This window comes from Gossypium hirsutum, chromosome A01 (assembly GCF_007990345.1).
Source record: "Gossypium hirsutum isolate 1008001.06 chromosome A01, Gossypium_hirsutum_v2.1, whole genome shotgun sequence".
Classification (NCBI taxonomy): domain Eukaryota; kingdom Viridiplantae; phylum Streptophyta; class Magnoliopsida; order Malvales; family Malvaceae; genus Gossypium; species Gossypium hirsutum.
The window spans coordinates 77,138,182-77,154,065 of record NC_053424.1 but is presented as its reverse complement, the minus strand read 5'-3'; positions in this window follow the sequence as shown (position 1 = coordinate 77,154,065).

Below are 15,884 nucleotides of genomic sequence, written 5' to 3'. Positions count from 1 at the left end.
CAGAACATTCAGAATAGCCATTTTCGCATGGCTAAAGTTTACATACCAAATTCAACAAACATATTAGCCTATACATGCCGAAATGTTCTCTTAGACCAACTAAGAAGAAAATACCAAAGGTTGCTAGCCGGTGTGATGACTTCGACGACGGCACGATCACGCAAAAGAGACGAGTCCAAGAAACCTAGAATAGGTGACAAGCAAACACCGAATGAGTATATAACTCAGTAAGCCATAAGCATTCCACAACCATCCATTAATAAAATTATCACAACAGGAAACAATGAAATGAGGTTAAGTACTCCATCCATACCAAACTATACCATAGTTCCTTAAACCCTATGGTTCAATCTCATACCAAGTCCTACATTGGCCTTTCATACATCATTTTATTTTCGTTATAATCATACAATTAAACGAACTTTCACCTATTCCACAATGAACCTTATGTACGTGACTTCAACTATAATCGTCACATAGGTTCAAAACTTACCAAGCTCAACTCCAAATATAAACATAGCGCCTATTAGCCATGAACTCAAGGTACTTACCTTTTCCGCTGTCCAAAATTGACTCGGTAAAGTCGCACCCTTCATGTAAATAATTTATAGAAATATATATTGGTTCGCACACATAGTGCTTAATAATCAACTGCGCACACTTAGTGCATGTACTTAAACTCACACACTTAGTGCCATGCATTTCAAGTTCGCACACTTACCTTTTCCGCTGTCCAAAATCGACTCGGTAAGTCGCACCCTTAATGTAAATAATTTATAGAAAATATATATTGGGTTCGCACACATAGTGCTTAATAATCAACCGCGCACACTTAGTGCCATGCACTTTAAACTCACACACTTAGTGCCATGCATTTCAAGTTCGCACACTTACCTTTTCCGCTGTCCAAAATCGACTCGGTAAGTCGCGCCCTTAATGTAAATAATTTATAGAAAATATATATTGGGTTCGCACACATAGTGCTTAATAATCAACCGCGCACACTTAGTGCCATGTACTTTAAACTCGCACACTTAGTGCTGTACAATTTAAACCCGCACACTTAGTGCAATCTCATGACCGTGAACACTTATTGCCCGCACACTTAGTGCCGAAAACCAGCCACTCAATAGGCTTCACTTCCTTTTTACATTCGACAAATTTCATCTCTACTTACATATAAATTTGTATACATTTCATCTCATTAAACACAATGGTATAGGTATTACGATCCTTTAAATCAATACCAAAGATATGCTTAATGACTTACTTGTGTTGGGTAAGATGGTTCCAACTCGGCTACTCGATGATCTTTTCTTTGCCTTTGCTCGATTCTCCTCCTTTACTCCTTGAGCTTAATCAATAAATCAACTAGTTTAACCGCCTTGCTAAATATTTACAATCCAATTACACATGCATATGTATGTTAGTATATTCGGCAATCACCCTTACTAATCACCCACTTGATCAATTATAGAGAATCAAAGTTAATATCACAATGTGTACCCTATATGGCCCATTATACATAATCAAATTTAACATCATCTATATATTTACTCATATGGCCGAATATACCTAATCATACATACACCTAACCAAAAATAATTTCTAAAATCTTTATATCATTTATACACTAGTAAAGCATCCTCTCCCTTTCCATCAATTTAGCACATGCATTACTCATTAACCTACAAAATTATATTCGGCCTTAGCACACAACTTGCTAGCCGATTCTTCCCCATCTAGCAACCAATGCACATATGTGCTCACTCAAAAATGCTAAAAAAAAAGAGATTCAAGAATCATCAATCCACCATCACATGCATCATTAACAAGCTTCATATTTAGCATGCAATGGCATTAACACAAACTCCACCTAGGCCAAATCTTAACTCATCTTCATGCCTCATCACCACAACATCAAACATCAAAATACCAACCAAGAATGTAACATGCATGGCCGAATATCATCTCCATCATTTAACAAAGTTTGAACCATGGCTAGGTAGATTTCAAACTTACAACTTAAAATATACATGAATCTCAAAGAATAATATCAAACATACCTCAATCTAGTTACATGCATGGCCAAACTTCCTCCTAATTCTCTTCCAAACCAAATATGAAGCAAGAACTCCTTCCTCCTCCCTTAGAATTTTCGGTCAAAAGAGGATGAAAAGGATGAACAAGTTTTTCTTTTCCTTTCTTTAGCTCACGGCAATGGGGGGGAAACAACCACTCATTTTTTTGTTTTTCCTTTCTTTATTACCCATACTCCTTATTTTATTTTTTTCCTACATACTTCACTAGGCCAACATGTTCCCAACATGTTTCCACCCATAGCATGGCCAACCACTAGCTCAAATTTTGGGTAATTTGACATGCAAACCCATCATTTTCACAACATGCATTAATAGACCATTTTAAATTAGCCTATCATATTTTCACCATGTCTCATATCGATCCCTATTTAATAATTTCTCATGCAATTGGAAAATTGGAGAATGAAACTTCCACATACTCATGTACACACATAATAAGCATAGAATATGGAAATTAATTATTTTTATGACTCGGTTTTGTGGTCCCGAAACCACTTCCCGACTAGGGTCAATTTTGGGCTGTTACAACTCTCCCCACTTAAGAAATTTTGTCCCCGAAAATCTTACCGGTAAATAGGTTTGGGTATGGTTCTTTCATCGAGCTCTCGGTTTCCCAAGTAGCTTCCTCGATCCCATGTTTGAGCCATAACACCTTCACTAACGGAACCCTTTTGTTTCGCAACTCCTTCACTTCACGAGCTAGGATACGTATCGGTTCTTCTTCATAACTCATATCGGCTCGAATTTCAATTCTGATGGGCTAATTATATGCGATGGATCAGATCGATAGCGTCGAAGTATCGAAACATGAAAGACGTCGTGAATCTTTTCAAGCTCAGGGGGTAAAAATCAATCTATACGCAATCGGACTAACTCGTTCGGAGATCTCGTACGGCCCAATGAATCTCGGGCTCAACTTGCCCTTACGGTCAAACCTGAGTACCGTTTTCCAAGGCGAAACTTTAAGGAACACTTTATCTCCCACCTGATATTCAATGTCCTTTCGTTTCAAGTCCGCATACGATTTCTGACGGTCTGTGGCTGCCTTCAGACTTTCACGGATTACCTTTACTTTCTGTTCGGCATCTTTAATCAAATCAACTCCGAAAATTTTACTTTCACCGAGCTCGGTCCAAAACAATGGTGTACGGCATTTACGACCGTACAAAGCCTCGTAAGGTGCCATCTTAATACTTGATTGAAAACTATTGTTGTAAGCGAATTCAATCAAAGGTACATACCGTTCCCATGAACCACTAAACTCAAGGATGCAGCATCTCAGCATATCCTCGAGTATCTGAATTATCCGCTCGGATTGACCATCGGTTTGGGGATGAAAAGCGGTGCTAAATGCAGCTTGGTACCCAAAGCTTCTTGCAATTTCTTCCAAAATCGCGAGGTGAATCTCGGATCTCTATCCGACACGATAGAAATAGGTACTCCATGTAATCTCACAATCTGAGAAACATACAATTCAGCTAGTTTATCCAATGAAAAATCCGTACGCACGGGGATAAAGTGAGCCGACTTAGTCAGTCTATCAACAACAACCCAAATCGCATCCTTCTTACTTGTTGACAATGGTAGTCCGGACACAAAGTCCATTGTGACTCGATCCCATTTCCACTCGGGTATCATGATCGGCTGAAGTAATCCTGAAGGCACTTGATGTTCCGCTTTCACTTGTTGACATATTAAACATCTCGAAACAAAGTCGGAGATGTCCCGTTTCATACCATGCCACCAAAATCGTCGTTTCAAATCGTTGTACATTTTCGTACTCCCCGGGTGAATTGACATTCGGCTACAATGAGCTTCGTTCAGAATCATCGAAATGAGTTCTGAATTTCTTGGAACACACAACCGACTTCTGAACCTCAAACAATCGTCATCATCAATTTGAAATTCGGATTCCATATTCGGAATACATTTAGCTCGTTTTGCAACCAATTCATCGTCGACTTTCTGAGCTTCACGAATTTGATGAATCAATGATGGTTTGGCCTTTAATTCAGGTACTAACACATTGTCGGGTAGAACAGACAAGTGCACATTCATCGCTCGTAAAGCAAACAGCGATTTCCGGCTTAAGGCGTCCGCAACCACATTAGCCTTTCCCGGGTGGTAATCAATACAAGCTCGTAATCTTTCAACAACTCAAGCCAACGTCTTTGCCGCAGATTTAAGTCTCTTTGAGTCATCAAATATTTGAGACTTTTGTGATCCGAAAATACATGGCACTTTTCGCCAAACAAATAATGTCGCCATATTTTCAAAGCAAATACGATGGCGGCTAGCTCGAGATCATGGGTTGGATAATTTCTCTCGTGTGGCTTCAATTGTCTCGACGCATAGGCCACAACTCGACCTTCTTGCATCAATACGCAACCCAACCCGAGTAGGGATGCGTCACTATAAATGACAAACTCTTTGCCTGATTCGGGTTGCACTAAAATTGGAGCTTCAGTCAAATGAGTTTTCAGTTGATCGAAGCCTTTCTGACATTTCTCCGTCCATTCGAACTTAGCATCCTTTTGAAGTAGCTTTGTCATTGGTGTGGCTATCATCGAGAAACCTTTGACAAATCGTCGGTAATAACCGGCGAGTCCCAAAAAGCTCCGAACCTCAGTAATATTTCTCGAAGGTTTCCAGTTAAGTATGGCTGAGATTTTGTTCGGGTCAACTCGAATACCCGATGCGGATACCACATGACCCAAGAAGCTAACCTCTCTTAACCAGAACTCACACTTACTGAACTTAGCATATAACTTCTTATCCCGCAAAACTTGCAACACTAATCTCAAGTGTTCAGCATGTTCGATCTCATCTCTTGAATAGACCAAGATGTCATCAATGAACACAACTACGAACCGATCCAAATATGGTCTGAAGATCCGATTCATCAAATCCATAAATACTGCAGGGGCATTAGTGAGCCCAAACGGCATCACTAAGAACTCGTAGTGATCGTACCTCGTTCTGAAAGCAGTTTTGGGTATGTCCGAATCTCGAATTCGCAACTGATAATAGCCCGATCTCAAATCTATTTTTGAGAACACTGAGGCTCCCTTCAGTTGGTCGAACAAATCATCGATGCGCGGCAATGGATATTTGTTCTTTATCGTCACTTTATTCAGTTGACGATAGTCAATGCACAACCTCATGGTTCCGTCCTTCTTTTTCACGAACAATACTGGTGCACCTCAAGGTGAGAAACTTGGTCGAGCAAAACCTCTATCCGTCAATTCTTGCAACTGAGATTTTAACTCTTTTAACTCGGTTGGTGCCATATGATACGGAGCTATCGAAATCGGCGTAGTCCCAGGTACAAGCTCAATACCAAACTCTACCTCCCGAACAGGTGGTAAACCCGGTAATTCTTCAGGTAAAACATCCGGGTATTCACAAACCACCCGCACAGATTCGGGTTTCTTTTCTAATTCTTTATCATCAAGTACATACGCAAGGTATGCTTCGTACCCTTTTCTTACATATTTCTGGGCCAACATTGCTGATATTACAGCTGGCAACCCCTCCAAATCCGTAGACTCAACTCAGATTACCTCGTTATTTGCGCACCTCAAATCAATAGTCTTGCTTTTGCAATTCACAACCGCATCATGCGCGGTCAGCCAATCCAAACCAAGAATAACATCAAATTCATCAAACGGCAAAAGCATCAAGTCCGCCGGAAAACAAGAACCTCGAATTACTAGGGGACATCTCTTACACACTTTGTCGACAAGCACGTAACGACCCAAGGGATTTGACACCCGAATTACGAACTCAGTAGACTCAACAGGTAGAGTCTTACTGGATGCTAAGGTTTCACATACATATGAATGAGTAGAGCCAGGGTCAATCAATGCAATCACATTAGTATCAAAGAGAGTGAAGGTACCAGTGATGACGTCAGGGGAGGATGCCTCCTCTCGTGCGCGAATGGCATATGCTCTAACAGGAGTACGGTTCTCGGCTCGAACAGCCGTATCAGAGGTCCCTCTCTGACTACCACCCCTACCTCCTAAAATTCTCGGTGGTCTACCTCTAGTTGTCACTCCACTAGGTCTTGCACCTTGAATCTTATTCTTCTCATCAAGCTCCGTGCAATCTCTAATGAAGTGGTCCTTCGAACCGCATCCGTAACAGGCCCTGTTAATAGACTTACCCCAACATTCACCTATGTGTCGTCTTCCACTTTGGGGACATTCAGGTTTCTCTAGACGATTATTGCCCACACTAGCTACCGAAGTAGCTCGGTAGTCCGTCGATGGTCTTGCTCTGATGGAAATTCCCGCAGTCGTCCTCGACTTATTAGTGTCCTCCCTGAACTTCTTTACGGTTGAGAACGGAGCTTTACCCGTCGATCTTTTACGATAGTCTCTAGCTTCAAATTTAGCCTTCTTCTTCTCCTTTCCAAGTTCTTCCGCCTTGCAGGCTCGTTCGATTAGTGTTACGAATTCTTTTATTTCCAAAATACCCATTATTAGCTTTAAATCTTCGTTCAATCCTTCTTCGAATCTTTTGCACATGGCAATCTCATCAGCTACACACTCCCGGGCATACCTACTGAGTCTTACGAATTCATGTTCGTATTCAGATACTGTCATACGGCCTTGCTTGAGTTCCAAGAATTCCTTACGCTTTTGATCAATGAACCGTTGACTAATATATTTCTTTCGAAATTCCGTCTGAAAGAAGTCCCAAGTTTCTCGTTCGTTTGGGACTATGGAAATCAGGGTCCTCCACCAATAGTAGGCTGAGTCCCGCAACAAGGATATAGCACACTTTAGACATTCATCGGGTGTGCATGACAGTTCATCAAACACCCGAATGGTGTTATCAAGCCAGAACTCGGCCCTTTCAGCATCATCAGTAACTATGGCCCTGAACTCCTCAGCCCCGCGCTTCCTAATCAAGTCTACAGGTGGCTTACTCAGCCTCACAGGATCAGTAACTGATGGCATTACTGGCTCCGGGGGTGGATTATTCAAATTCGGGAATTGTTGGACAGCCGGATTGGTTCGGGCATACTGCGCGACCCACTCATTCATCATGGTAAAGAAGGCTTGTTTAGCCCCCTCACCTTGATTATTCGCAGATGACTGAGGTTCAACAGGCGGTGTCCCTTGTGCAGGAGCAGTCGCTACACTTTCAATGTCATCCGCCAAGGTTCTCTCTACACCGGGATCCATTTACTAATCAAAACATAAATTTTAACTGTCAGAATCATCACACAGTTAAACATTAACATTCGGCATGTATAGCTAGACTCATACGTGCTATGGTAGTCCTAGAACCAACTAAACCATAGCTCTGATACCAATCAAATGTAATACCCCGAACCCGAGACCGACACCGGAGTCGAACACGAGGTGTTAACAGACTTTAAACCCTTTATAAAAATATTTCTCAGACACTGCCAATCTGCGTACTAGTCGCTTTAAAATCATATCTTGAGTTTCACAACTCAAAATCAGTTTCGTGATTTTTCCCTGAAACTAGACTCATATGCCCATCTACATATTTTTTTCTAGAATTTTTGTCGGGCCAATTAGTACAGTTTATTAGTCAAAGTCTCCCATGTTACAGGGATCGACTACACTGACCTTTGCGCATTACGACCTGGATATCTCCCTGCACAGAGCTTCAATACTGATGCTGTTTGTTTCTATAGAAACTATACTCAGAGAGGAGTCTATCCATATATGGTATGACTCCTAATTGTCTCTGGTTAATTTATAATGAATTTCCAAAGTCCAAACAGGGAATCCAGAAACCGTTCTGGCCCTGTCTCACGAGAACCTGAATATCTCTTAACATACTGTCCATATGATCTTTTCGTTGCTTCTATATGAAAATAGACTCATCGAGCTTCGAATACATAATTTATTCATCAATTAATTCCACTCATACTATTTTTAGTGATTTTTCAATCTCACGTCACTGCTGCTGCCAGCATCTGTTATGAAAGCAACTATGCCCATTTCGTGATTTCTCCTTGATCTAACTAGTAATTCGTCATACATATCACAAATTATGATCATGACTAGCCATGCCAAAGGCTAATCATTGTCAAACATCCCCCTACTACACTATTGCCATATCATGAATTTTAACACCAAAATAATCAACCATGACATATGGCATAAAAATCGTATTACCAAGACTTACGACCCAACATTAGAACCAAATTCAACCGAACATTATGCCATTTTCGCATGGCTAAAAGTTTACATACCAAACTTCAACAAACATATTAGCCTATACATGCCGAAATGTTCTCTTAGACCAACTAAGAAGAAAATACCAAAGGTTGCTAGCCGGTGTGATGACTTCGACGACGGCACGATCACGCAAAAAGAGACGAGTCCAAGAAACCTAGAATAGGTGACAAGCAAACACCGAATGAGTATATAACTCAGTAAGCCATAAGCATTCCACAACCATCCATTAATAAAATTATCACAACAGGAAACAATGAAATGAGGTTAAGTACTCCATCCATACCAAACTATACCATAGTTCCTTAAACCCTATGGTTCAATCTCATACCAAGTCCTACATTGGCCTTTCATACATCATTTTATTTTCGTTATAATCATACAATTAAACGAACTTTCACCTATTCCACAATGAACCTTATGTACGTGACTTCAACTATAATCGTCACATAGGTTCAAAACTTACCAAGCTCAACTCCAAATATAAACATAGCGCCTATTAGCCATGAACTCAAGGTACTTACCTTTTCCGCTGTCCAAAATTGACTCGGTAAAGTCGCACCCTTCATGTAAATAATTTATAGAAAATATATATTGGGTTCGCACACATAGTGCTTAATAATCAACCGCACACACTTAGTGCCATGTACTTTAAACTCACACACTTAGTGCCATGCATTTCAAGTTCGCACACTTACCTTTTCTGCTGTCCAAAATCGACTCGGTAAAGTCGCACCCTTAATGTAAATAATTTATAGAAAATATATATTGGGTTCGCACACATAGTGCTTAATAATCAACCGCGCACACTTAGTGCCATGCACTTTAAACTCACACACTTAGTGCCATGCATTTCAAGTTCGCACACTTACCTTTTCCGCTGTCCAAAATCGACTCGGTAAAGTCGCGCCCTTAATGTAAATAATTTATAGAAAATATATATTGGGTTCGCACACATAGTGCTTAATAATCAACCGCGCACACTTAGTGCCATGTACTTTAAACTCGCACACTTAGTGCTGTACAATTTAAACCCGCACACTTAGTGCCAATCTCATGACCGTGAACACTTATTGCCCGCACACTTAGTGCCGAAAACCAGCCACTCAATAGGCTTCACTTCCTTTTTACATTCGACAAATTTCATCTCTACTTACATATACATTTGTATACATTTCATCTCATTAAACACAATGGTATAGGTATTACGATCCTTTAAATCAATACCAAAGATATGCTTAATGACTTACTTGTGTTGGGTAAGATGGTTCCAACTCGGCTACTCGATGATCTTTTCTTTGCCTTTGCTCGATTCTCCTCCTTTAACTCCTTGAGCTTAATCAATAAATCAACTAGTTTAACCGCCTTGCTAAATATTTACAATCCAATTACACATGCATATGTATGTTAGTATATTCGGCAATCACCCTTACTAATCACCCACTTGATCAATTATAGAGAATCAAAGTTAATATCACAATGTGTACCCTATATGGCCCATTATACATAATCAAATTTAACATCATCTATATATTTACTCATATGGCCGAATATACCTAATCATACATACACCTAACCAAAAATAATTTCTAAAATCTTTATATCATTTATACACTAGTAAAGCATCCTCTCCCTTTCCATCAATTTAGCACATGCATTACTCATTAACCTACAAAAATTATATTCGGCCTTAGCACACAACTTGCTAGCCGATTCTTCCCCATCTAGCAACCAATGCACATATGTGCTCACTCAAAATGCTAAAAAAAAGAGATTCAAGAATCATCAATCCACCATCACATGCATCATTAACAAGCTTCATATTTAGCATGCAATGGCATTAACACAAACTCCACCCAGGCCGAATCTTAACTCATCTTCATGCCTCATCACCACAACATCAAACATCAAAATACCAACCAAGAATGTAACATGCATGGCCGAATATCATCTCCATCATTTAACAAAGTTTGAACCATGGCTAAGTAGATTTCAAACTTACAACTTAAAATATACATGAATCTCAAAGAATAATATCAAACATACCTCAATCTAGTTACATGCATGGCCAAACTTCCTCCTAATTCTCTTCCAAACCAAACATGAAGCAAGAACTCCTTCCTCCTCCCTTAGAATTTTTGGTCAAAAGAGGATGAAAAAGGATGAACAAGTTTTTCTTTTCCTTTCTTTAGCTCACGGCAATGGGGGGGAAACAACCACTCATTTTTTTTTGTTTTTCCTTTCTTTATTACCCATACTCCTTATTTTATTTTTTTCCTACATACTTCACTAGGCCAACATGTTCCCAACATGTTTCCACCCATAGCATGGCCAACCACTAGCTCAAATTTTGGGTAATTTGACATGCAAACCCATCATTTTCACAACATGCATTAATAGACCATTTTAAATTAGCCTATCATATTTTCACCATGTCTCATATCGATCCCTATTTAATAATTTCTCATGCAATTGGAAAAATTGGAGAATGAAACTTCCACATACTCATGTACACACATAATAAGCATAGAATATGGAAATTAATTATTTTTATGACTCGGTTTTGTGGTCCCGAAACCACTTCCCGACTAGGGTCAATTTTGGGCTGTTACAGTTAATTTATTTGTTTAAGCTCAAGATCCTAAAGGAGAGGCGTCCAACAAGGGGAAATCGAAGGTCATCGAGTAGCCGACTTGGAATTATTTTACCCAACACAAGGTAAGTCATTAAGCATATAGTTGGTATTGATTTAAATGATCGTAATACCTATGCAATTGTGTTTAATGAGATGAAATGTATACAAATGTATATGTATGTAGAGATGAAATTGTCGAATGTAAAAAGGAAGTGAAGCGTATAGAGTGGCTGGTTTTCGGCACTAAGTGTGCGGGCAATAAGTGTTCACGGTTGTGAGATTGGCACTAAGTGTGCGGGCTTGAAATGCATGGCACTAAGTGTGCGAGTTTAAAGTACATGGCACTAAGTGTGCGTGGTTTATTATTAAGCACTATATGTGCGAACCCACTATATATATATATTCTATCAATTATTTATATTAAGGGTGCGACCTTACCGAGTCGATTTCAGACAGCGGAAAGGGTAAGTACCTTGAGTTCATGGCTAATAGGTGCTATGTTTATATTTGGAGTTGAGCGTGGTAAGTTTTGAACCTATGTGATGATTATAATTGAAGTCACGTACATAAGGTTCATCGTGGAATAGGTGAAAGTTCGTTTAGTTGTATGATTGTAACGAAAATAAAATGATGTATGGAAATGCCTCAATTATTCTATTGAATAGCGTATGAAATGTCAATGTAGGACTTGGAATGAGATTGAATCGTAAGGTCTAAGAAACTATGGCATAGTTCGGTATGGATGGAGTACTTAGCCTCATTTCGTTGTTTCCTCTTGTGAAAATTTTATTAATGGATGGTAGTGTAATGCTTATGACTTACTGAGTTATATACTCATTCGGTGTTTGCTTGTCACCTATTTTAGGTTTCTTGGACTCGACTTTTTGCGTACTCGGGACCGTCATCGAAGTCATCACACCGGCTAGCAACTTTTGGTATTTTCTTCTTAGTTGGTCTAGGAGAACATTTCGGCATGTATAGGCTATTATGTTTTGTTGAAATTTGGTATGTAAACTTTTAGCCATGCGAAAATGGCATAAATGTTCGGTTGGATTTGGTTCTATGATGTTTGGACACAAGTCTTGGTAATTCGGTTTTGGTTGAGTATTGGTTCAGGCCTACTCGATTATTATGCCATATGTCATGGCTGATTATTTTCGGTGTTAAATTCATGATTTGGTAATAGTGTAGTAGGGAGATGCTCGGTGATGATTAGCCTTTGGCATGGCTAGTCATGGTCATAAATTGTGACATGTATGATGAATTATTAGTTAGATCAAGGAAAAATCATGAAATAGGCATAGTTTGTTTTAGTAACAGATGCTGACAGCAGTAGTGATGTGAGATTGAAAAATCACTAAAAATAGTAGAAATGGAATTAAATAATGAATAAATTATGATATCGAAGCTTGATGAGTCTATTTTCATATGGAAGAACCGAAACGACCATATGAGCTATATGTTAGGAGTTAATTAAATTCTTGTGAAACAGGGCCAGAGTGATTTCTGGATCCCCTATTTTGACTTAGAAAATTCACCATAAATTTTATCGAGATAATTAGAGGTCGTGCCTTATATGTACAAATTCATTATCGAGTCTAGTTTCTTCAGAGACAAACGGCATAGGCATTGAAGCCCTGTACAGGGAGATATTTAAATCGTAAGGTACAGAGGTCAGTGTAGTCGAACCTTGAAACAGGGGAGACTTTAACAAATAAACTATACTAATTGGCACAACCAAAAATTCTAAAAAAATTCCCCCATATAGATATATGAGTCTAGTTTCGGGGAAATTTTACAGAATTGGATTTTGAGTTTCAGAACTCAAGATATGATTTTTAAAGTGACTAGTACGCAGATTGGCAGCTTGTCTAGGAAATTTTTAATAAGTGGTTTGAAGTCTGTTAACACCTCGTGTTCGACTCCGGCGACGGTCTCGGGTTCGGGGTGTTACATTTTTATTAGTATCAGAGCTATTGTTTAGTCGGTTCTAGGACTACCATAGCGCCAATGAGTCTAGCTATACATGCCTTACTGTTAATGTTTAAATGTGTGATGACTTCTGACGGTTAAAATTTTTTGTTTTGATTAGTAAATGGATCCCGGTGTGGAGAGAACCTTAGCGAATGACGTTGAAAGTGTAGCGGCTGCTCCTGCGCAAGGAACGCCGCCTGTTGAACCTCAGTCATCTGCGAATAATCAAGGTGAGGGGGCAAAACAAGCCTTCTTCACCATGATGAATGAGTGGGTCGCGCAATATGCCCGAACCAATCCGGCTGTCCGACCATTCCCGGATTTGAATAATCCACCCCAAGAGCCCGTAATGCCATCAGTTACTAATCCTGTGAGGCTGAGTAAGCCACCTATAGACTTGATTAGGAAGCGCAGGGCCGAGGAGTTCAAGGCCATAGTTACTGATGATGCCGAAAGGGCCGAGTTCTGGCTTGATAATACCATTCGGGTGTTTGATGAACTGTCATGTACACCCGATGAATGTCCAAAGTGTGCTGTATCCTTGTTGCAAGACTCAGCCTACTATTGGTGGAGGACCTTGATTTCCATAGTCCCAAACGAACGAGTTACTTGGGATTTCTTTCAAACGGAATTTCGAAAGAAATATATTAGTCAACGGTTCATCGATCAAAAGCGTAAAGAATTCTTGGAACTCAAGCAAGGCCGTATGACAGTATCTGAATACGAACATGAGTTCGTAAGACTCAGTCAGTATGCCCGGGAGTGTGTGGCTGATGAGGTTGCTATGTGCAAAAGACTTGAAGAAGGATTGAATGAAGATTTAAAGCTACTAGTGGGTATTTTGGAGATAAAGGAGTTCGTAACACTAGTCGAACGAGCCTGCAAGGCGGAAGAACTTGGAAAGGAGAAGAAGAAGGCTGAATTTGAAGCTAGAGACTATCGTAAAAGATTGACGGGTAAAGCACCGTTCTCAGCTGTAAAGAAGTTCAGGGAGGACACTAAAAAGTCGAGGACGATTGCGGGAATTTCCACCAGAGCATGACCATCGACGGACTCCCGAGCTACTTCGGTAGCTAGTGTGGGCAATAATCGTCAAGAGAAACTTGAATGTCCCCAATGCGGAAGACGACACCTAGGTGAATGTTGGGGTAAGTCTACTAACAGGGCCTGTTACGGATGCGGTTCGAAGGACCACTTCATTAGAGATTGCACGGAGCTTGATGAGAAGAATAAGATGCAAGGTGCAAGACCTAGTGGAATGACAGCTAGAGGTAGACCACCGAGAATTTCAGGGGGTAGGGGTGGTAGTCAGAGAGGGGCCTCTGATACGGCTGTTCGAGCCGAGACCCGTACTCCTGCTAGAGCATATGCCATTCGCGCACGATAGGAGGCATCCTCCCCTAACGTCATCACTGGTACTTTCACTCTCTTTGATACTAATGTGATTGCATTGATTGACCCTGGCTCTACTCATTCATATGTATGTGAAACCTTAGCATCCAGTAAGACTCTACCTGTCGAGTCTACTGAGTCCGTAATTCGAGTGTCAAACCCTTTGGGTCAATACGTACTTGTTGATAAAGTGTGTAAGAGATGCCCTCTAATAATCTGAGAATCCTGTTTTCCGGCCGATTTGATGCTTTTGCCGTTTGACGAATTTGATGTTATTCTTGGTATGGATTGGTTGACCGTACATGATGCAGTGGTGAACTGCAAAAGAAAAACCATCGATTTGAGGAGTGCAAATGATGAGGTAGTCCGAGTTGAGTCTACCGATTTGAAGGGGGTGCCAGCGATAATATCTTCAATGACCGCTCAGAGATATGTGAAAAAGGGGTGTGAAACATACCTTGCGTATGTATTTGATAGCAAAGAGACGGAAAGGAAACTTGAATCAGTACCAGTGGTTTGTGAGTATTCAGATGTTTTTCCTGAGGAGTTACCAGGGTTGCCACTGGTTCGAGAGGTGGAATTCGGCATCGAGATTGTACCTGGTACCACGCCAATCTCAATAGCCCCGTATCGTATGGCATTAACGAAATTAAAGAAATTGAAAGTTCAATTGCAAGAATTGATGGATAGAGGTTTCGCTCGACCGAGTTTTTCTCTATGGGGCGCACCCGTATTGTTTGTGAAAAAGAAGGATGGAACCATGAGATTGTGCATCGACTATCGTCTGTTGAATAAAGTGACAATAAAGAATAAATATCCGTTGCCACGTATTGATGATTTGTTTGATCAATTGAAGGGAGCCTCAGTGTTTTCAAAGATAGATTTGAGATCTGGTTATTATCAGTTGAGGGTCCGAGACTTGGACATACCCAAAACTGCTTTTAGAACGAGGTACGGTCACTACGAATTCTTAGTGATGCCGTTTGGGCTCACTAATGCCCCTGCGGTATTTATGGATTTAATGAATCGAGTATTCAGACCATACTTGGATCGGTTTGTGGTTGTGTTTATTGATGATATTTTAGTTTATTCACAAGGTGAAGCTGAACATGCCGAGTATTTGAGATTAGTATTACAAATTTTGCGAGACAAGCAGTTATACGCAAAATTCAGTAAATGTGAATTTTGGTTGAGAGAGGTTAGCTTTTTGGGGCACGTGGTGTCCGCATCGGGTGTTAGAGTGGATCCGAACAAAATTTCGGCCATACTCGATTGGAAACCTCCGAGGAATATTACTGAAGTTAGGAGCTTTTTGGGACTTGCCGGATACTACCGACGGTTTGTAAGGGGTTTCTCGATGATAGCTGCACCGTTGACGAAACTACTCCAAAAAGATGTTGAGTTTGAATGGACAGAAAACTGTCAGAAGAGTTTCGATCGACTAAAGACCTGTTTAACCGAAGCTCCAGTGCTAGTACAACCGGAGTCCGGCAAAGAGTTTGTCATTTATAGTGATGCATCCTTACTTGGGCTAGGTTGTGTGTTGATGCAAGAAGG